This window comes from Diabrotica undecimpunctata, chromosome 8, assembly GCF_040954645.1.
Source record: "Diabrotica undecimpunctata isolate CICGRU chromosome 8, icDiaUnde3, whole genome shotgun sequence".
NCBI lineage: Eukaryota > Metazoa > Arthropoda > Insecta > Coleoptera > Chrysomelidae > Diabrotica > Diabrotica undecimpunctata.
The window spans coordinates 102,644,752-102,670,344 of NC_092810.1; positions in this window are offsets into that span (position 1 = coordinate 102,644,752).

Genomic DNA, 25,593 nt, shown 5'->3' on the forward strand with positions numbered 1-25,593 from the left:
AAGAACAATTTTATGAACAACTGGAAAATATCATACAACATTGTCCTAGATAAGGTCTTAATAGGAGATTTTAGTGCAAAAATAGGTAAGGAGAGGCAATACATGCCAACCATTGGAATTCACAGTTTACATGAAGAGTCAAACAACAACGGAACTCGACTTATACACTTAGCCTCCTCAATGAACATGATGATTGCCAGTGCACGCTTCAGGCACAAAGATATACATAAGGGAACTTGGAGAAGTCCAGATGGAAATACAGTAAACCAAATCGACTATGTAGTGGTTGACGCAACACACTTCAGCGACGTGATAGACGTAGATGGACCATTACCTACTACAAGCTAAACTAAGAGCTATAATCTCCAATGAAAAGTAAGAAAAAGGAGTTAAAGAGGAAAGGTTTAAAGTAGAAGCGTTGATGAACCACAAGATAGCTAAGAAATTCGAGTAAAGTCTCGAAAGCAAGCTGGAAGGCTGCACAGATGTTATAGTTAAAGATATTTACAACTATTAGAGGCAGTGTAGAGACATATTGGAAGAAGTGGCAACTGAAGGTATCGGAAAGATAAAACGTAAAAAATTAAGGTCAGACTGAACGTGAAAGTTCTACATGAGAATTAACCAGAACAGAAAAGAATTCAAACCTAGATTATCAATCGTTAGAAATAGAACAGGGAAGATCATTGGTCATCAGGACTAAAGGCTAAATATAAGAGGTAACAAAGAAATAAAGGAAACAAAGCTCCTGTGGCAGATGACATTTCTTCATAACTTTTAAAGCATGGCAAAGAAAATCTGACATACTGTATATGTAGACTAGTAGAACTGATCTGGAAGCAAATAAAGTTACCAGAAGACTGGAATGTAGGTATAGTTATATCTATCCACAAGAAAGGAGATCAAACAAAATGTGACAACTACAAAGGAATAACCCTCCTAAACGTAACATACAAAATATTAGCATATATTCTTTACGACCGACTATCGGGATATTGTGAAGACATAATAGGTAAATATTAGTGTGGGTTTCGCAAAGAAAGATCAACGACCGATCAAATATTCCTTCTACGGCAAGCTCTGGAAAAAACATGAGTATGGAATTGATACTCCATCACCTGTTTGTTGATTTTAGATATGCCTATGATAGTGTTGAAAAAAACGCACTGTACAAGGCCATGATAGAATTCAGCAAATTGGTAAAAGCGACCCTTTCAAGAGTCGAGTGTAACGTTAGAGTGTTTCGAGAAGTTTCCAGAACGTTCCAGTCTCAGATACGACCAAGACAAGGAGACAGCCTATCATGCCTTCTATTCAATATTGCACTGGAAAAAGCGATAAGAGAATCTGAAATAACAACCAGAGGAACTATTATTAATCGCAGTGTACAATTACTAGCGTACGCCGATGACATCTACATTATTGCAAGAAGAAAGGCGGACGTGGTCGAATCATTCAAGACACTTGAAGCAGAAACAAAAAAATGGGACTAGCGGTTAACACTAATAAGACGAAGTATGTGAAAGTAGCAAATTATATACAAGCAGCACAACCCCAAGATCTAACGATCGGAACATATACCTTCGAAGGAGTAAGCAATTTTATATACTTAGGCTCACAAATTAATCAGAATAATGCAGTAAGTGCAGAAATTAACAGACGGATATATCTGGACAAATAGAGCCTATTATGGATTAAAAAAAAATTAAGAACAAGCCTAGTTACAAAAAGAACGAAACTGGTGACATACAAAAGTCTTATCAAGTCCATCCTCACTTACGCGTCGGAAACATAGACGATGACAAAGAGCAATGAAAAACGTTTAAGATGCTTTAAACGTAAAACCCCCGGCATATCTATGGAGAAGTACAGGAGGGCGGATTATGGCGTAGACGCTATAAGTTCGAACTTTACTGCCTGTATGACAAACCTGATATTATTAGGTCCATCAAAATAAACCAGCTGCAGTGGTTAGGTCACGAAGAGTGAATGAATTAGATAGAGCCGCCAAAACATATTTATAACCAAAGAATAGATGGAGTGAGAAGGAGAGGTAGACCCAGAGCACGATTTAAGGATCAGGTGGAGGAAGACTTGAGAATGTTGAGAGTACGAAATTTGAAAGCCAAGGCGAAGAATAGGAGAGAATGGAGACTTATCCTTGAGCAGGCCAAGACCTGCCATGGGTTATGGAGCCAATGATGATGATGAAATGAAATTATTCTTCTAATTTTAAATGTATGTAAAAATGTGAGTTTGATGAACTACGTCATAAACGTAGTGATCCTGTAGTGGGATCTTGTACTAATAGGTTAGATTCAATATATGTGGACAATTACCAATACTTCTACTCAACCTGAGAGGTCTATTGTGGCTCATCCCTAGGTTAAAGTTGTCCGTTTATCACAAACTTTTTTACGAAGTGGTAGGGCTCGAGTCAATAAATCTTAAATCTACATGCCTTATCCAATTCAACCTTGGGCAGTTGCACAGAAAGTACTTTGCCGTATCGTCTTTAGCGTGCTAAAATCTGCATTTCAAACTTTCTTTCGGTTCGTTGATGTTGACGATGATAATATGTGTCTCTTTAGGCGGCAGTGTCCTGTTTGGACACCTACGATAATTAAATGCGCAGATCATTCCTATTCATATCTAGTAGATCTTTGGGTCCCTTTTTTAAAGATAGGGGAGCATTTTAATGTATAAGACCCTTTTCCATTTTCTATATTAAAAGTACGTCTAGGCTCCCAGAGTAAGTTACTTTGTTACTCTCTTACTTGTGACTGCAGTTCCTGCAAGCATATCATTATAGCATTAATTTCTGCTAGGAAAATAGTGAAGTGATTACCTCTTCCATTAAGACTAAAGGATGGTTTCCCTTTATACACTCCAGATCCTATCTATCTATCTAATTTATTTTTATTTTCCATCGATTTAGAACTTAAAGAAGTGCCAGTTAAAGATAAAAACATCTATTTTTCATGTTAATTAAAAATGTAAAAAAAATATTTTAATCCTAATTTACTACAATAGCATAACATACCTATTGTGTATAAAGAAATATAGAGCTAATAAATTATTTTCATTTTTGTTTTTTTTTATTTGCCCTAAATCAGTAAGATTTAACTTAAAAAGTAAAGGAAGCATTCAACAAATTTTTTGTCGAGCAGTGATACCTTAAAAAAATACTAAAAGGGAATACAACGTTAAAAGGGTTTCATTGTTGGGACGCCTCATATCGGAACACCAGTAGTGGCGCCAAGTCTGACAGACCCAAAATTAAATAATTTATTAATCAGAAAATCAAATAATAAATGGTGGATACTCATGAATTGTGAAAAATAAAATAAGGATTCATGCAAATTAACTTTTATTTTATTAAGGGTAAAAATTATTAAAATATAAGATTTATTTGTTAAACTTGATCCTATGAGTTGCACTTTTAAACATTTTGTGGGTGAAATATACAATCAGGGCACTGAAACTGGGTTTCAGTGCCCTGATCGCAGCTGTCAAACAAATTAAGTTTTTGCACATTTAACAAAAATAACGAGTCTTACTGTATCTAATGCAAACACTACATTATTTTTTAATATTTAAATTTTCGGGATTATCTCTTGGAAGTTCACTTGAAATTAAAACCACTTCTTGGCGTCGGTTGCGAATAGCTGGAGAGATATATTCCACCATGGAGCGACGCTTTAGGTGCTGGTCGATTAGCTCTGTGGCCAAAAGTTTAATGTATATTCTACGAAGAAAATTATTATTTTGATTATTGGCCAGATATATAATTTGTGAGTTTATTTAAGACACATTCATAAGTGAATAAAAAATCACCATTGGCGATCTCCGGGTATTTCGAGCTCCATTATGGCACAATGTTCGTAAACTGTGTCGAACTCACCTTTAGTTGAGTTATAAAACCTTATAATCTCTGGCTTCTGTTGATCATCTGTTGATTCGTCTATTTGCTCATTACTTGAGCCATTACTTGAGGCCAGTATGACAGTTTTTCCCGTCTTGGGTATATAGGATACTATTGTAGTATTTTAGTATCTAGTTCTATTCTAGTAATTGTCTTTTGTTTTTTCTCACTGTACCGATGTATGTCAGATTGTGATCACGACGAAGTTTTGTAATGAGCTTAAAGCTAGTAAACCAATTATCACTCGTAAGGTTTCTTCCAGTACCCTATATTAAACCAATTAATTTCTCGACAATACTAACTGGATCATTTTTTAAATGAAAGAGTCCCTCTGGTTGTAAACCGTTCTAGATTTAATATACATCTAGTTTTTGCATCAACTAAGGCAAAGATTTTTAATCCTATTTGTTCGGATTGGAAGGAATATACTGCTTAAAACCGCATTTTCCCCAAAATTCTTCTAAAACTAAAAAAGTTTTTTTATCTATAGTGCCATACTCGCCAATTGTGTAGGCATTTTTGCAATTTTTTACAAAACTATAAACAGTTGTCTTATAGGCGCTAGCTTATCAGACAATTTTCTTCCGTCTCATGTTTCTAAATAATCAAATCTAAGATGTCTTAACAAAAATAAAAAACGTTGCTGCGCTATGGTTAACCAAAACATTTCAACCCCACTGCCATTTCGCTCCCACAATTCTTCTGTAATAAACCGATTAGTTTTCAAGCACCCAGCTAAATAGAGCAATCCTAATAAAGCTCCTATTTCGATTATAGTAGTATTTTCAGCAGAACGGGCTCTGTTATACATCTCTTTTATTTTATGTATATATACAATATATATTTGTTCGTACTTTCACCAATAGTGTTTAAAATATTTTTGGAAAAAAACAAATTCCAACAGTCAATTATGGATTTGGCATTCTTGCCATGTGCTTTTACACCCGGTAAGTAAAAAACTTGGCGAGTTCTTAACATTTGCACCAAGCAGTGTTTTTTCCAGACTACTTCATCTTTGCCTATAAAAATAACAATCCGTGAAACTTTTGTTGGTATTACATCCACTTCGCAATCATTGCCATCACCTTCTAGTTCAGTATCTGAATCTGAAAGATGTTCCTCTATGTTATCTACTTTATCCTCTGATTCAATATCATCAAAATGTTGTTCTGTGTCAGTTTCTATTTCCTTAACCAATTGAAGTAGACGACTTTACTCCTTTTCATAACTCATTGTGCTAAAAATAATAAATTTGACTAAACAAAATATAAAATAATACATGTTTACATAATAGAATACATAATATCAGCAAAATTACTCACCGCTTGTAATATAAATTCCAAGAAACGAAAATAAAACAAGAATCACTTGAGTTACTTAAGTGGTGGTGCCACTTAAGTAACTTAATTCTAAAGAACCCAAATAGGCTATAACAATAAAGATAAAAATACGGCAAAAGTTCTCGGCTCGACGGTCGATGCAATAATAAATATTAGTAATAGTAAGGTACCAAGAGCACGAAGTTCATAGTTTAAACCCCACTTTGGGTCTGAGAGACTTGGCGCCACCGCTGCAGGGTTAGCCTCCTGTGCTTCTTAACAAATTTACTTTTAATACTGTAACGTGTAAACCTCACAGTGCAGCGTCATTTTATACACAACACTGATTTGAATGTTTACTAGGAATTATAGTAATAAATTTTTTGAAACTTTTAAAACGGTTACAAACGAAAACGCTAACAAAAGTAGAAAAATAAAAAGCTGGTCGTTCATCAGGACTTAACGAAAAACACTTTGCTCAAGACGGGAGCTTCCTTGGGAGCGAGTGAGATTGTAGATGATAGAATAGTACAGATTAAAGACAGATAGATAATAATTAGATAACAAAATATAACTTCAGGTTTCAGGCTTTTGAGCTATGGTCATACAGAAGGATTCTGAAGATATCATGGACAGACAAATTTACCAATGAAGAAGTTCTGCGGAGGATGAACACAACTGCGGATTTGGTCAACATCGTGAAGAGCCGTAAGCTGCAGTACTTGGGACATATAATGAGAAATCAAGGCAGATACGAGCTACTTCAATGCATTTTCAAGGTAAAATTGAAGGAAAAAGGACCCCAGGACGAAGAAGAATATCCTGGCTTTCTAACCTGAGAGCATGGTATAGAAAGACCTCAACACAGCTATTTTGTATAGCAACCAACAAAGTCATCATAACCAGAATGATCGCCAACGTTCGATCAGCAAAATTACTTATCACTTGTAAACTAAATTCCAAGAAACGAAAATAAAACAACAGTCACTTGAGTTACTTAAGTGGTGGCGCTAAGTCTAATGAACCCAAATAGACAATAAAGATAAAAATCTGGCAAAATTTCTCGGCTCGCCAGTCGATGCAATAATAAATATTAGTAACGTCCCAAGAGCACGAAGTTCATAGTTTAAACCACACTCTTTTATACACTCTAGTATGACGCTTGGGTCTGAGAGACTGGGCACCACCACTGCAGGCTTAAATATGAAGTCTGTAGATTTCGTACGTAATTTTTGCATTTTGCCGTAAATAGTAAAATCGTTAAAAGTTAAAAAGTTTGAAGAACCGTATCTTGCTTAAAATTACTCCTATAGCTCCTAAGCTACAGTTGACCATTTAAATGTTAATTATTTTTCTTTTATATTTAATGAAACATTACATACATGAAGTTATGAAAAAAATCGCGTGTGTTTCTGTTTTTTGCTTCGTTTTTTGAATATATTTTTGTCGAAAAAATTATTTTTAATTTTAAAAGGTGGCATTTTGATGGAAAATTTAATTTTAAACCACTTTCTTGTAAATGTTAATGTACTAAAATTGCAGAGAATTTACCGAATAGGAGCCCGAATAGCAGTTTCCAATAGGAACAAATTTACCCCTTTTTCAAAAACGAATCCCTTTATGCGATAGCTCTCCACGGTTTTTTTATTTGGGGGTGCATTGACCATATGAAATACTAATACTCATTTAACGTTGTACATGCTGTTAGTATTTTTTGAACATAACATAGTACATAATCAATTTATTGACCTTTAGTTTCGAGTTTTTCTTGTATATAGATTAGCCGATTATTGATTTTACATTTTTCGTTGGTTGGTTCCACGTGAATTTATGTATACCTTTGTGTTGATAGTAACCAAAGAAAGATTTTTTTATTTTTTGTGGCCTCAAAATTTATGTATCTTATAGTACAGGGTGTTTCAAAAAAAGGTAACCCTGTCTCTAGGGTACGTAAAAAACTGAAAAATAATTGGGGTTTGCTTAGTAAAAAATTTTTGTAACGCTATCCGTTTTCAAGATACAGGGTGTTAAAGAAAAAAAAATTTTACACATTTTTTACGATTTTGCCGAAACTACTGGCAACATTGCAATGAAATTTTATACGAATATGTTTTGGAAGCTGATACATCCCATGAATTTGTTTTTATATCTGATTCTTATAGAGGGCGTTAGTGACATGGATCGTACTGATCGTAAGTATTAGCCAATATAACTTTTTTAAGAGTATAATTATTAATCAAAATTTCAAGTAAACTTAAACATCATTCAATATTACACGAAAAAGGTACTTTGGTAAAACTCGATACTGTGTACCTTTTTCGAAATATTTTGATTTGAAAATTATGAAGTAATAATATTGATGCTGGTAGTAATGATAAAGTTCTAATAGGTATACTTCTATTTTCTCCAACTGTGCCATGGAAATCTGACATTTATTGATTGTTATGACGATAAATCAACAATAAATAGAGTTTTGAAAACTTGTTATTTGTAAAATCAAATCAAAATGTACTCAAATATTGAATACACTGACATGTTATTAACCTTAGGCGAATGTTTAGGATGATCTAGTGCAGCTGTGACACGTTATGCAGAAAAGTTTCCTAGAAGAAACTTACCAAGTAAAAAAACATTTAGAGCCGTTAAACGACGTTGTCGAGAAACTGGGAATGTGAGACCAAATAAAATAAATTCTGGTAGACCAAGAACAACAAGAACAATTAATAAAGAAAATAATATTTTAAATTTACTTGATCAAGATTCCAACAGTTAGCGTAAGGAATATAGCAAGACAAACAAATACCTCTTCTTCAAGTACTTGGCGGATACTGAAAGAACAACAATTACATCCTTATCATTACAGACAAGTTCAAGAGCTCTTGCCAGATGATCTACCGGTTAGAGTGGATTTTTGTGAAACATTGCAACATAGGACAGCCCACAATTGAAATTTTTTAAAATTTTTACATTCTTTTTACGGACAAGGCCACCTTTACGCGACAAGGTGTGTTTAACTCCCATAATGCACACTATTGGTGTGATGAGAATCCACGAGTCAAAAGGGTATTACATTACCAACACTCATTTAAAGTTAAAGCTTGGGCAGCAACTTTAGGTAACAAATTAATAGGTTATCATATTCTACCTGTAAATTTAAATGGTGATATGTATCTTTATTTTTTAAACAATTCCTTATTCGAGATATTACAAGATTTAACGCCAAACGAGCAAAGATCTTTATTTTTTATGCACGATGGAGCCCCACCACACTTTGATAGAAGGTATCGTAATTGCTTGAGTAATCATTTTCCGAATCGATGGATTGGTAGAGGTGCAGAAGCTCCGATTCATTGGGCTCCTCGGTCATGCGATTTTAACCCTATGGACTACGCAGTTTGGTCGTATCTGAAGGAAACAGTCTATGCTACAGAGGTAAATTCACGCCAAGAATTGGAAGAAAGAATTTAACGTCAATTTAATGACATCATAGCTGATTCCCTACCGTTTAGAAGGTTAATGGAATCTTTAGAAAAAAGAATAGACTTGTGTATTCGCGAAAACGGAGGGAATTTTAAACACTTACTGTAATTGAATTTTATTTTATGTTCTTAGTCATTAATTTAATTTTCTTCTTGTGAGTTTTGTTTAATGACTAACTATTTTATACCAAAACACTTAAGATTACTAACTGGAAAAACAAAGCAAGGAACAGAACAGAATGGCGGAAAATCCTAAAACAAGCCAGGACCCAGAAAGGGTTGTCGAACTACTGATGATGATGATGAACTATTTTATACCAGCATCAATTGTTACTTCATAATTTTCAAATCAAAATATTCCGAAAACGGTACACAGTATCGAGTTTTACCAAGAGTACCTTTTTCGTGTAAAATTGAATGATGTTTAAGTTTATTTGAAATTTTTGATCAATAATTATACTCTTAAAAAAGTTATATTGACTAATACTTAGTACGATCCGTGTAACTAGCGCCCTCTATAAGAATCAGATATAAAAACAAATGCATGGGATGTATCAGCTTCCAGAACATATTCGTATAAAATTTCATTACAATGTTGCCAGTAGTTTCACCAAAATCGTAAAAAATGCGTAAATTTTTTTTCTTTAACGCCCTGTATCTTGAAAACGGATGGCGTTACAAAAATTTTTTACAAAGCAAACCCCAATTATTTTTCAGTTTTTTACCTACCCTAGAGACGGGGTTACGTTGTTTTGAAACACCCTGTATAAATAGCTATACTCAGTTATATTATATATTATAGTTTTCTCAAAATCAACTTCTAAAAAAAATTATAGATTAAGATCTCATATTTTTCTTCTTAACGAGGTATTTGGGTCAAATAAAATGGAAAACGACAAAATTCTCTGTTAGTTAACAATCCTAGATATTAATTCATCCAACACATCCCTTTGTATGTATAATTTTACAAATATATGAAAATGTAAACAGAGGCACGGCATGACTTTAAATCCATGTAGCTAGCACAATTTAGAACCCTATGTTTATTCTTTATTACACGGTTTAATTTGCCAGTACGGACCCATAAAACTAGAGCACGGCTTAATTAAATATTTTGTATACAGCAAAAAGTTTTAGGGTAGAGCTCTGATAATTATAATTTATGTCTCAGCACGTTGATTGCTTAGACACATAAACATCCGGATAAAAAACGAAACTTTTTTAATTATCAACTTTTGATAAATGATTTTGTAGGGAGTGAGGCTTATTAAACGATTTTTAGTTAACGTTCAATGAGATTGCACATTTTTGTAATTAGAATTAACGTTAGCGAGTAAGGAACGTAATCATATGTCAAACAGTAGAACATTTTGTGTGCCTATATAAAGCGGCCCAGGGTCAAAGTTATCACGCCAATTTTTATTTCTTCCTTAGGTTAGATTAGATTATGTGAGGTCGTTAAGGCCATGCAGCCCCATTGCACTTCGACCTGTAGAGATCTTTTGTGTATACATTAATTTAGTTGAAATCTAGGATGCCAATACTTCTGATGATGATCTGTTGTTCTGATTAAGTTGATGTTAAATATAAAAAAGAATAATCTCAAATTAATATCTATTTTATGTTAATAGATATCAATTTATTAAATTATACTTTTTTTTTTACTATTACTTATGTGGTAATAATCTAGACCGAATAGATTATAACCTCTTTACAGTTAGTATTTGTTTTTTCATAATGGTAACAGTCGGTTCTTACCATTAGTTGAACAAAGTTGTCCATCCTTTCGAGATGTATTTTCCCTTTATGTTAAATCTTGACTCTTGACTCTCTCGACCTAGTGTCATTATTATATTAAAATTCATCATTATTTTTATGTAAGAATAGGGTTTCTACATTATGTTTACGTAGCTAGTTTTAACTACTTTTAATGGTTTTTTCACTGATGATGGTCCGACTGGACCTAACACGTTTTAAAGATTTAAAGAAATTTCAGAACATCTCGTCTTGTCTTAAAAAAATCTTAAAATGTACATTCTTGTCCTGATCTCGAACCCGAAAATCTAGTCTTAGCTCGAAATTCTCAATTATCTCGATAATATGTTGACAATAAATTTGGCAATATCGATTTCAATAATTATGTACGTAAATAATATTACAGGTTATTTTATTTTATTTTAATTAAAAAATCTACAGGGTGAATCTTAATTAGTGATCACCACTTTTTATACGGCCTACCATTGATGGTAATTTCGCGATTGAAAACAAAGTATCTGACCTCTGGCGGAATAAATTTAAACTACTAAAAGTAGTATAAACAAACCAGACAGCTGTTGATTTGAATAGAAATATTAAATTTTTTTAGTAAATTTCAGCATTATGACTACGTCACAGTATATTGCCAAAGAATATTCTTTATAAAGCAATATACTGTGACTACGTTAAAGTATTTTAAATCAAATCGATATTGTTCTGTTCCTCAATGCAATTCAAGATCGACAAAAGATATTTCCCTATTTTTCTTTCCTAAACTGGAAAACTTGAGGAAAAAGAGGAAATCAATAAAAAGAAAATACCACTCTCATTAAGTCAATAACATACTAAGAATACATAATTTATTTTCTTGAATAACAGAAATACAAATACTTACCATGTTGGGATAGTATCATGAGGTTTTTTTCTCATGATTTATTGTAGAATCTTTTAAAGACAAATCATGTGTTATGATCTTTTCTGACAGGTGATCTCAAGTTAAGGTTGATTTCATGTAATCAAATGAACTATCTTACAATAACGTCAAGTTCAAGTTATTTATTTATGTTAATATACAATAAAGTACTTATATGTCAAAAAATAGTATAAAATAAAAATTAACATATTAAAAACATAAGGCATAATATAAAATAATGCATATATTAGTAAGACAAACATTACACAGAACATTATACTCTGGGTTCCCAGGTATTCAGAAAATAGGATTCTGGATTCATCAATACACAAACCAGTTTCAAACATTAAAGTTAAAATTTAAGAATTCATTACTTGAAAACTGCTTCCCCTTTAACCAATGGACTCTTTGTTTCACCACAGTACTCAAAGATATCATTAGGCTAATTTCCATTTTTAAATGATAAAAATAACTCGTCTTAAACCAAACTAAACATGCAAAAGCAATGGTAAACTAACATTAGACTGTTATGTTTGTTTATACCATTTATATCGGCCATGACACTGCAATCGACCTGCCTTCTACATTCAGTTTTAATCGCGAATAGCGACAACCTGTAATGATTGTTCGACCTATTTGATCTGGGCCTGTCAAAAACATGCACACTTCGGCTCGATTTCAGAGGATTGTCACTGCCCCACCCTCGATTGATGCCCAGCGGCCGAGCCGACGATCGTGCGGTCTCAGGAGCTGCTATAATGCCAGGTATACACGACAACGATTTATCTAGAGATGTGACTGGGTATTTCGTATGTGCACTTTTATCAATGGTGTGTATGAAAATTGGCGCAGATTTAAGGTGAGTGTAGTGAGCAAATCGTTGTCGATCGCAGTTGACAGTTTTATCGTAGTGTCGGTAAAATGTAAGCCGAAGTTTTATCTAATCATTTAGTTCATTCTCAAGTCTTGCTTTTAGTTGTAGCGGAATTCGTGAGAAATTCGAAGACTTTATTCAGTGCAATGGAAATTAAGTTAGTTTCCTTGTGAAATAATAAAAGTGAAGATTTTTACGACCACAATAAGAATTATGCTGCCCACGATCAGCTAATTATTAAGTACAAATCTCTTGATCCTAATGCCAATAGAGAGACAGTAGTAAAGAAAATGAATAACCTGCGGACTTACAAGAAGTAACTCAACAAAGCCCAAAGAAACTGATAATTGGTGTAAATTTTGTGCACTCAATGAACATTTGATAAACTCTACAAAAGAACTGCGCAGTCATATCGCAACGATAAATCGTTGTAGTGTATACCGGTTATAAGTGTCATTAAATTTTCAAACGATTCTATCGCTAGCATATTTTTTTCGAATTGACTCTCTACAGATTATCTCTCAATTAAGGGTTTTGAATTTTTTACAGTTAAATTTCATATAACTTACAATGCAGTAAAAGTTTTTATCGAAAGTACACTTTCTACAGAAAAAATCGAACTTTAATTTTAACTTTTGAATGACATTGGTGACGCTTAAACAAGCTGCTATCATTCTATTACATATATTTTATCAGCTTCGCTACTAATCAGTGGTATATGCCTACTGAAGAAACCATTTTCAAAAAATGCATTAGCAATAGTATACCTCATAGTTGATGTGAAAATCTATAGTCAAAATATTAATATCTTTATCTTTTATTGATATTATCAGATTTAGCCATACTGCTTACACTTCCTCTAAGGTGAAAATTCACTCATCCCAGATACCTACGGTATCAAAAGGATTGATCTCTGGTGGGACTCTATCCGTGTTATCGAGCTCTAGGTGACTTGGTATGCTAGAGTATCTCCCAAAAATTGTCGTACACATCGGGACGTTGAGAACAGTACAGCTTTCTGCATGGTCTTGTAGAGATGTTCATTCAGACCTAGCTTTTTTATGTTTTCTAGAAGGTGGTTCGGAATGATTCCAGTAGTAGAAAGAATAATAGATATTGTCTGGGTACTTTCCATTCTCCACTATCTTCGTATTTGAATTCCCAGAATTCCCCTTTTGTTGTTTATAATTGTTGTTGCGTATCGCCACATCAATGAGTATTATTTGTCTCTTTAGTTTAGTAACTAGTTGAGATCTGGTATATTATGTGCCACTGTTTGAAGGATCTTTTCTACTGAGTCGTGCCGTTTCTTATATTTAGTTGCAGCAAATTTCTGACAGCCCCCTTTAAGATTTTGGATGGTTTCTTGAGCTTGACATTCATATCGGTATTTGTCGTTTTGGACCTGAGGGTCTTTAATAATATATTTCAGTTAATTTTTGGTTGGAATAACCTGACCCTAAATGGCGAGTAATGATAATCTTTCCTGATGTCAGCTTTCCTGACCTCATTGGGATGTCGCCCTTGCAGAGGTTTACCCATCCAGGTGCGCATTTTTTTGGCCTTAGTAAGATGGTTTATGCGCATTTTTGATTCGCTCAGTTTGATCGGTGTTATATCATCTACTGCACAAATCGCGCGATATAGAGTAGATGTCTCAGCCTACACCTGAAAATAAGTTCTTAAATTCGTCGAATCCAACTAACTGAACCTTTCCTTTAAATGTATTTAAGACACGGCACTTGTCAGGGCCGAAGTGCATACTAATATCATTAGAGAGATTTTCCACTACTTTCAACATCTGATCCAGGTGGCTTCGAGTGGAAGCCAATAGTTTTAGATCATCCATACACAATAGATGATTAAGCTTTGTCACAACAGTAGTGTTATTTTTTATGCTAAAGCCTGTGTGAGTTAAGTTTAGTAGCTGGGATAGGGGGTTCATTGCTAGACAAAACCACAGTGGGCTAAGCGAGTCTCCTTAAAATATTCCCCGGTTGATTGCAATATTTTCAGTTTCGATATTATTTTCACCATGTTTTTGAAGGTGAATTTTTGTCTTTCAATCTGACATTATATGTTTTAAAAAGGTCACTATGTTATCATCGACTTGATATATTTTTAATATATCTATAAAGTCTTTATGCAGCACTGAATCAAACGCTTTCTTGTAGTCGATGAAAGCAGTAAAGAGATTCCTTTTTTTGCTATATGCTTCATTAGAAATGACAGAGATGATGGTAAGTTGTTCTTTGCAACCCATGGAACCCTTACAGCACCCTTTCTGTTGGGGCTCTATTATATTGTTTAGAGCACAGTGTTGGTAGATACGCCGGACTACACAGGATGTGACTAATTTATACAGAGTTGGAAGACAAGTTAGTAATTGGGCGATACTTGGTTGGATCTTGGGTGTTATTTTGATCTTTTGGTAATAAATAAGTTGTTCCCTGGGTTAGAAAAGATGGTTTTTTTCCGCGAATTAGAAATATTGTGCTTAATTAATGCTGATAAGCACTCATGAGTACTTCAGAACTTTTTAAGTCAGAAGTTCTAAATGCTGTCTGGTCCAGGAAATTTCCAGTTATGAAGCTCTTTGATAACATTTGAAACTTCTTTAGTAATTAAGGGTTCAAAGGGAGCAGTAACGTAGTGTTAGCAGTTGTGCGCCGTATCTTCGATCCATCCAGCATTGGTGTTAAGAGCAGCTGGTGCGGAAAGTTGATTTCCCCAAAACTCATGGATTTCGGAAATTTTATTAGCGCTTTCTGCAGTAGAATTGAGTTTCCTATAGAATACCTTCTCGGCATTCTCAAAAAGCATATTGTCGAATTTTCGTTTGTTACTAATTTTGTATCTCCTTAGTCGGCCTGAGTAAACGGAAAGTTTTTGTTTTAATTTATCCAGACACTGTTGTGCTGTGTTGTTTTCTAGATTATATTGTGAGTGTCTTGCGGTGGTTAGCATTATTTGTTTAGCTTTTCTGATTACTTTTCTATTTGTGGTTCCTCGAACATATTCTGTGATTTGACCAATGTGCCTACGTAATGCTTCAATTTTATTTAGCAGCCGTTTTTTCCCAAGGTGCAACTGTGTTATCTGGCCTTTCGATATTATTACCCCGTCGTGTTCTGATCTTAATGCCCATAACATTAGTAATTGCTGTTGCTGCACAGTAAATCAGCATATGCAAATATATCAATGTATGAGCTTTCACGATATAATTGAGTAGGACTTCAGTGTTTATAAATTGTAACAGCGTACCTAGTTTCTTACAAGAGTTTATTTTTGGTACCGGTGGTTTGGTAAGTGGGTTTGTCTCATTAAACTCTTGTACGGCACGTGCCACTTCTCTTACCAGGCTATCGTGCAACTCGTTGTCCTGCTGCGTATTAACAGGTTGAGTTTCTTGTATGAGAGTCTCAGGAATCTGCTCATTAGGGATTTCATTATGGACTTGATCCACAACTAGCTCTTGGTTATGAATCTCCCGTTCGACTTCGCTTCTAATGATATCGCGTCTAGTCTCTCGGATAAAAGTATTTTTTTTATAATTACCCTGCTATTCGCTATTTAGAGACTTGAATCTCTGAGTATTCCCTGCAAAATTCGGCTTAGATTGCATATTTATAATATTAATCATTATTATTAATAAAGTTTAAGATTATCGTAATACAGAAGGCAATTATTACATTTATTATTTAAATTAAAAATTTTAAACCCGTTTAAACCTTTATCTACGAAGGTTCGTTATTCGAAGATAAACCATTTTTGCAGTCTTCTTAACTTTACTTGTTTCTAGTATGCCGAATGACTTAAGGAGTTGCCCCCCCCCCGGAGTTGTTCATATCTCTTGTGCTAAAATATTTTTAAACTTGTGTCATGATTGAACAGTTTTCCGACAAAACCATTTTACGTAAGTTTGCTTAGACATTTTTTGTTGTATTAATTGTTATTATCGACTTGCTTGTTATAATATATTTATTGATGTCGTTAATATTGATTTATATGTATTAATAAAGTTATTGCATTATTTTAACTTTCGATTGTATGTGGTGTGCCTTATTAACAAGATTAATTAATATAATAAATATTGTTATTATATGTATGGATATTTGTTTACCAATTTAACGAGTTTATTATTAGTTGATACAATTAATATTATAATTTGCTAACTTTTCACATTTCTTAAACTAGTAATGCAAATCCTAGGCGCAGGTACTTATCGCGTGCGTTATATTTTCTTGTATACCTGAGGGTAAATCTATGGATGAGTTGCGTTGTATGTATTATTTGTCGCGTAATACTTAATATTTTTATTATTTAAGATTGTGCAGCCACCTATTGTAAATTATTCTTGGTATAAATAAATACTGGTTTTATATTTCTGTCACGTCATATTTAAATTTGTAGATACGAATCATGTATTAAAATTTAGTGTATGTATTTTATCTGTTTGATTTTAGTTGTTCTAAATAGAATTTTATATAGTATTTTTACTTGTTATTTGTCTCTCATAATACATATACCCAAGGCGAAAGAGAAAGACCTACGGGTTTTAGATTGAACTTTTATTTATACATCCTTTTTGATCACCTCATATATTATTTAGAGGTCATCGTATATGCAGAAAGAAACAGTTATAACTAAGTAAATACACTGATCTTCAGCCACAAAAATTGACAACGGACTAGCATTACTAAAACAGACAAAGAGATAAAAGCAAGAGCCTCAGCTCATCAGAATTACGTCACATAGGACGATAAATATAACTGAAGATAGTAACACTAACAACAAAACGAAAATTAAAGTCAAAAATAAACTATCAACTAACCACTACACTTCAACATAGTAATGGATAAAATCATAGAATAAATTAAAATGACAAGGATGAATATAAGCTAAGCAAAAAACAATTTTTTTTATTTGTATTAACATCTAAGATTTTTTACAATCTGTTTTAAAACAAAAACAATAAGCAAAATTGTTTGTCATATCACACTGGCTGGGCGCTGTTAAAGGCGCAGCTTTCTCTACTGCAGGCACTGTTAGATTTATTAGGTCCAAAGCACCATATAACGGATGAGAAAACAAATAAAAATCTTTTGTTATAAAGACAACGCCATCCTTAGTTCAGATAACGAAGATAACCTACAACGAATGGAAAATCTTACATCCAAAACTGAGAGTTTTATACATACACTATGAAATCTTCTACATCTAAGAGAAATATTTGCTGATGTTCGAGGAAGGTCCTCAGAAAATGCATCCGTCCTACTTACCAATACTTCTTGAAAAAAAAAAATTTAGAGTCTGATGAGAATACTTCACGTGAAGACAGTAACTTAAAAGTGATATAGATGAATGAAATTTTTAATTTGAGCTTGTGATATCAAAAATAATAATTGATGGATTCGACCGTTACTTGATGGAAATTCATTTTATGTAACAATAAAACACTGAAAACTTTGTTTTCAAAACTTCCACAAAATTTATTTTAAATTCTTATCACTACAGCTGTTTCGGCTGATTGCCTTTCTCACTTGAGAAAGGCAATCAGCCGAAACAGCTGTAGTGATAAGAATTTTAAATAAATTTTGTGGAAGTTTTGAAAACAAAGTTTTCAAAAATATTACTTGTGGAGAAAACCATCTTACTTTCACTTGCATTTATGTTTAATAAATGTAAACAATTAAGTTGTCAAAGGTGGTAAAAGATAGAATTATTTTGACCATTACATAAACATTGCAAACAAACTCAGTGCTATTTTTTTATTAAATAATTAATTTTTGTTTTCCTTATTTAATAATTTCTACTCTTAATTTTTTTAAAACTCTCTGCTCATCCTACTTAAGTTGAAAAACTCTTTAATAAAATTCAAATCAATGACAGTTTTTAAAAGCTGATGTTACTCTTCAAATTAGCAATCAAAAACTACAAAAACCCGTCTGAACGTTTGCTTTGTACTTATATTGTAAATTACTCAAAGGTGCCTTCTATTTTTCAGTCGTTTCTCTAAAATTCCCACAGACAATTTCACAAAACTGCGTAGCAAAGTAATTGCGCTACGGGGGTTGGAATTCATAGCTATTTCTGTTTATAGCTACAAATATAGTATTCTTTTGAAGCTTGTCTTTATTTTTGAATTGTATTTGATATAATTTTGAAGTCTTTTTCAGTGTTTTCAAAGGTTTTCTTTCGGTTTAACTTGTAAAAAATAATCTTGTTTTTGTAATCAATAGTTGTATTAAAATAATAATTATAACATTGATTTCCTTTTTAACAAAATAAGTACCATTATGTTACACTTTTCTTCACGGCTCTGCTAATGTAATAAATGTAACAAGAAAAGGTAAAATAGTAAATTATTATTAATTTTTGAATACTACAAGCGGTTGTCCATGTTAAAATATTCTGTATCTATAGACACTAATAATAACTTGTACACTTGTATTTGTGAGAATCGGCAACGGTGTAGTAAACATATAGAAGTAAATTTATTTTTGTCTTACCTACTAAAATCTCAAATATCGTGATTAGTAGCAAAAAATAAGTTACGGTTTGTTTACATGTGAATTTAAAAAATTCTTCGTAATACCGCAGTGAGAAATTTCGGAAAAAAAACTCGCTTTTGGTAAAAACTAGTGTTTGAAGTGATAAGGTTAAGTAAGGTTATTTACAATTCGAAACAGTCATACTGGTGGAACATTGTCCTTTAATTTTGCGACGTTTCCAAAGTCAAAAATAATTCTGCTAACTGAGGACTGATAGGAACTGGGTTTTTGAGTGGTTGAAGCGGATCTACTTCCTTTCGCGGTCCTTAGAAACAGATATGATGCACACGGACAGTAATGATAACGGAGTCAGAAGGCAAGAAGAGAAACGATAGAGGGTCAAGTTCATCTTTCCTGCAGAGCAGAGCAAAAAACACTGCCAGAACCCCAAAGCAAAAGCAAACCAAGGGAAGAAGATTTAGAGGATGAGGACGACGTTATGAGTATGTTCAAAAAGATAATGAGGGAACTGAAAGAAATCAGGAATGAAAATAAGGAATATAGAGAAGAGATGATGGTGTTGAAAAAAGAAAATATAAAGATAAAGCAAGAATTGGAAGAAACAAAAAACCAATTAACCCAGGTTAAAAACAAAGTAAAGGAATTGAAAAACAGATGAAAAAAATAACATAGTAATTACGAGTCTACAAATAGTCGCAACAGATGAAACACTCTTAAAAAAAATAAAGTAAAAGATTTTATACAAGAGCACATAAAAGAGGATGTCAAAATAGAATCTGCGATAAAGCTAAAAAATAATATATGTATGGTACAACTGAAGGATTATGGCAAACAAATTAAGGTAATGAAAGAAAAAAGCAGACTTAGATTTCTTACTGGAGAAAAGATCTTCATCAAGGATGACCTGACCGAAAAGGGAAGACACATCAGGCAGGAAATTGTAAATAAAGGCAAGTAATTAAGAGCTGAAGGTAAAAACGTGAAGATAGGGTTCAGGTATAGGTGAAGAAATGGTAATTTTAAACGAGAAAACTCTAGAAATATGGACCCAAAAAGGGCATATAGTAGTGGAAAAAGAAAAAGACAACTCATTATGCCAACGGACCCTAGCGATGAACAGGAAAATGAGTTTGAACATAAATAGCAAAATAAAAAATAAGAATACGTATCTAAATATTGTACAAATATGGAATGTACAAGGAGTCTACGAGGAGGGAGCAATAATTAACCTAACAGAAGAACTTAAAAAATATAAAATACAGATTATAGCAATACAGATAAGACATTATACTGGAAACAACATTGCAAATATTAGCCCATACACGTTTTATACAAGTGGGGGCGACAATACGAATTTTGGAGTGGGTTTTCTGGCATATGAAAAAAAATGTGGAGCAGATAAACCGATTCGTAGCAACATATGATAGAATGGTGCAATTAGAATTGAAGAAAAAGGGAACATGATATCGCTAATAAATATACATGCTCCAACAGAAGAAAAAGGAGAAGAAGTAAAAAAATAATTTTATGAAGAATTAGAGTCATTGTCTGAAGAAATGCCCAGACAAGATATTAAAATTATTATAGGCGACGCCAAAGTAAGCATATGAATACAAAGCATAATGGCCAAAGATTGATCACATTTGCAATTAAAAACAGGATGAAAATAATAAGTACGCATTTCAGGAGAAAAAATATAGACAAAGGAACGTGAAAAATTCCGGGATCAAATGAAACTAGTCAAATAGACCACATCTTAATACAAGAGAAATTCGCCAATTTATTAACAAATAATGTGAAAACGTGCAGAGGGACTGACGTAGACTAAGATCATTTTTTTGTTAGAATTAATATGAAAGAAGCAATAATTAAAAAGCAAAAACGGAAAAAGAAAGTGCAACGTAAATTTTATTTTGAAAAAATACGAAAATTTGAGGTAGTGCAAGAATATCAACAGGATATACTAAAAACCAACGCCAATCAAGATAGTACTACTGTGAGTAACATACAATAAAAGTTCTCGAAAATGACAAACAATATAAAGTAAGCAACGTCGAAGAACATACCAGGAACAAAAACATTTAGAAAAAACCACTGGTTTGATGAAGAATGTAGAAGAGTAGTGTTAGTGTGTTACAAAAGAAGACATATTTCTGATACATATCTCTTATACCCTTATACATATTTCTAATGAGTCCTGCAAGGACCAAATACGTATAAGCGAATTGTAGAGACACTATACGTGAAATAAAATCCTAACTGTCTTTGCTATATCTTTATTTATTTGTATTTCAAGTCTTCTGTATAGAAGCCAATTCATAAAAGGGGTTTGCTTGCTTTGGTGCATGTAAAAATCTTCTATATATATATATATATATATATATATATATATATATATATATATATATATATATATATATTGTTGTACTTTTGAATGTCCATAAGCAATAAAAAACCGATATACAAATTTTATTACTTAAATAAAAATTAAAATTATTGATATTTCATAAAGACACGGGCATATAAATTTTCAAACATCCTGTATAAGACAAAATATGTATTTTAAGTTGTTCGAAGAATTGTTCATTAGGCCTCAGAGACAAGACTTTCAAATATTATCGATAAGAAATTTAAATAAGTCGGTTATTGTGGAATGGATTTACCCGGAATAAAAGTGTATATAGAAAGTGTTGAAACAATAGACCGGGATTTGCGGTGGTTTTTCTCCCCGAAAGATATCGGTAAAAGTTTATTAACAAAAGACATTGAATTGAGAAACAGGTATCGTTTGTAGCTATTAGTAAGAAATATTTGTAAAGCAGATAGATTTAGTTAGAATAATTAATTAAAGAAGGTTGTTTTCTGGAATTACCCGAATGACGTTTTATAGAGAGAGTTGGTTGGTAACGATATACGTCACAGAGGTGGATGATTTTTATTGGTCAATTTTTGAATGCAAGGAGGTTGGTTTTGGCTATGAGATAGGAGAGAGAAAAAAAGGTTAGTTAGTCAGTTTTAGTCGTCCAAGAAGGAAGGAGCTTTGTGATTTGTGTTTGTTTGAAGTTCAGAAGACGTAATTTACCGGGTGTGTTTATTTGCTGTGTAAAAGCTGACCAGTGTGAGGAACGGGGTACAGAGAGATAGAAAACCAAAGGGTATAAGAATATTAATAGCAGACGAAGCCGGAAACATTTGGAGTTGTAAACAGGCGCGGAGATTGGCTCAAAAGGAGGCGGCATAGACTAACACGAGTTGTTGGGTTGCAGATACAGTGACAGATAGGAGAAAGGTGTACGTCATCTGGACCACAATAGGAGCAGAAGCAGAGAAACGATTTTTTTGTTGTGGTGTGGCCATAGAATTGCAACGGCAGAGAAGGAAAGGTCAGTCAATTTTCATTAGAGCCGGAGTGTGATTTTCATTTATTAATTAAATAAATTGAATAAATAATAGAGACAGTTAATTTTGCGATCACTTAAAAAAAAAAGAATTATAAAAAGAGCTTAGTTATAACACATATTAAAAATCAATGTAAAATAACATTTGGGTCCATGATAGAAAACAACTTCTCATATATTTAAAGTTAGTATAGTGCAAATATTACAGGATTGATTGTTATATAAAATTTCATTAAAATAAAGGACATCTCACATATAGTTCAGTTGAAATTCTATGTATTTTATTCAGGTCATATTACCTATCCCGATTAGGAAGCCAATTGGAAAATATTTTGAATCCACGATCAAAGGTAAATAGTACAATTTAAATAGCCTGAGATTGTAATTAATTAATGCTGATTTATTGTGATTAATTGGAGATTAGATCATTTAATAAATATAGACAGGATTTTTCCTAAGTAAGCAATATAATACAATTTAAATAGCATAACAAAATGGCCCCCAACGTGTAAAGCTTTGAAAAATATTTCTATTTGGCAAATTTGAAAGGATAGGAGTAGACGAGCAGATATTTGAAAGTTTATATGCCGGGGATAAAGTGAAATATTATGTAAAAATTGAGAACATAAAGATTTATATATTTTTTTTAAGATACAATTTACCATAATTGATTTATTCGTGATATTGACAATTTATTGGTTACCATAATTGATTTATTTGTGTGATATTTACATTTGATAATTTTACCATACTTGAATTATTTGATTGATTTTGACATTTGATATTTTACCATTTGATTTATTTGTGGGATATTGAAATTTGATACTCGTACTCAAGAGTTATTACATTTGAACAGGAAAAGTCCCGTTTGTTGCAACAGACCAGTAGAATTTTATATTTGGCGGGGATATTATTGCACAAATTTCAAAGTTTCATATTTGGCGGGGATAAATAATCTAACGAACATGTCGACCACAAGGAGTCAAAGCAAAACGCAAGAAAGGAAAGAGGATAAGATAGAAGAGGAAACAATTATTGATGAAGGATCGGATAATGAAGGAAATGCTACAATAATGGAGGAAAGAAAAGAAACAGGGATGTTAGAAAAATTATTAGCTATGATGCAAATACAGACACAACAAATACAAGAATCGTCACAAAAAATGGAAGAAAACCAACGGGAAACAAAACAAACAATGAGCAATATAGAGCAGCGTCTGGAAAACTATAAACAGGAAATTAAAGGATGTGTTGAGGGGATAAAAAAATAACTGATACAACAAATAGAAGAGATTAATGAAATTAAAAATAATATGAAAGAACAAGAAATGAGAATTAAAGATAATTTGAAGGAATTAGAAATAAAATTTGAAAATGCGCTACAAGAAGACCGGAAAGAAACGGAAAGGAGATTTAAACAAATTGCAGAGATGGAGATAAGAGGAGTAGAAAGAAAGGAAGTCATCGTACATAGCACAGAAGACGTAAAAGTACGATTTGGCGGGGATATAAGGAAAATACACCCAGTGCCTTTTATAAATAACCTAAAGGAAAAAGTCAAATACATAGGACCGTTTGCAACAGCAAAGGGAAACCATCAGAAACCATCTCAAAGAAGAGGCAAATCTTTGGTTTGTCAGCAAGGAAGAAGAATTGGACAATTGGCAAGATTTTGAGAGAAGATTCTTAAATTATTTCTGGGGAAAAATCCAGCAACTACAAGTAAATAAAGAGTTACAAAATGGAAAATACCATGAGAGGATGGGCGTATCAGAAAAGATGTACGCATTACAACTCTATAATAATGCAAAACATTTGCAATATAATTATTCATCAGAACAATTGGTAGAGTTGATATCGCGACATTTTGAAGATACCTTGGAAGACCACATAAATCTCCAAAATAACAAGGACATTGACAGCTTATGTCAATTTTTGCAAATGAGAGAATCACGTAGGCATGAAAGAAGAGAAAGAAGACCGCAAGAAAATTATAGACAAAGAGAAAACCAAGAATATAGAGATAGAGGTCAAAATTTTAGAAGAGATTATACAAGACGAGAATTCATACCTAGACGGGGATATGAAAATAGACCGAACGGAAGAGAGAATTATGAACCCAGAACCCAGAGATGAAATGAAAACAGGGATTGGGAAAATCAGAGTAGAAATAACCGCCCATACCAAGGAAACAGATACAATAACCCACGAAATGAACAGGAATCTCGCGGTAACCGATACGGGAATGATAGACCAAAAGAGAACAGAAGAGAAATAAATAATATGCAAAGAGAAGAAAATGAATATGAGAGAGAAGATGACGGGAGAGAAAACACAGAAGAACAACAGGCGTGTTTTCAAGAAGGCGCTCACTAAAAACGAAGAAACAAACAGGAATTTTTTGTCACCCCAAGGAATTTATTAAACTGGCAGGAAACAATGAAAAGAGAAATGGAGTTAATTTAAAATTTGTGGATGGATTTAAAAATGAGAAACCAATTAAAATTATGATAGACACAGGCTCTGAAATAACACTGGTCAACAGAAAATTAATCGAAGAAGTAAATTTAACAAGTCTAATTTATAAAATACCTAGGGTGAATTTAGTGGGCGCAAATAAACGGACATTGGCAACAATAAATGAAGGTATACGAGTAATGGTACGATTGAAAAAAAATATGTATGCACTTCAATGTGTAATAATGCCGAATATGTCACATGACATGATTGTAGGCGTTGACGAATTAACGGAAAAACATGTAGTGATCGACTTCAAAACCAATACGATGAAAATAACAAAGGAAAAAGAAGAAGAACAGGATAAGGAACAAGAGAAACAAATTACAGAAGAATCAGAGAAAGAACAAACGGTGGAAATGAACCTGGCGACGAAGAAAGGAAAAGAAAGAAAGAGGGGAAAAGGTCTGAAAAAGATCAAAGAAAAAAAAACCTGGGATTCCTCAAAAGATGAGACGAGCTCAGGAGAAGAAGATGGAAAAATTTTGATAAGAAATGAAAGCAAAACTTGGGATTCCTCAAAAGAAGAGACGAGCCCAACAAAAAAAAACAAAGGAAAATGAAGAGGACACAATGGAGACAGTGGTGTTTGAAGAAGACACGGAGTACACGGTGAATATGTGCGAAAAATTTGATGGGAGGGACAAAAAATTGATATGTGGAGAAGGCAAAGAAAATGATTTGCGTATAATTTTAAGAGACTATGAAGCGCTGATAAATGAGGAAAACCGAGTGGCCACAAAATACGAGCACTCATTTGAGGTGAAAAACTTGGGAAATTTTCGATCGAAGACTTATCCAATTCCTTATAAGTATCGGCAAGAAGTAAAGCAAGAAATCAAAAAAATGTTGGAAGATCAAATCATTGAGAGATGTGACTCACCCTATATTAACCCAA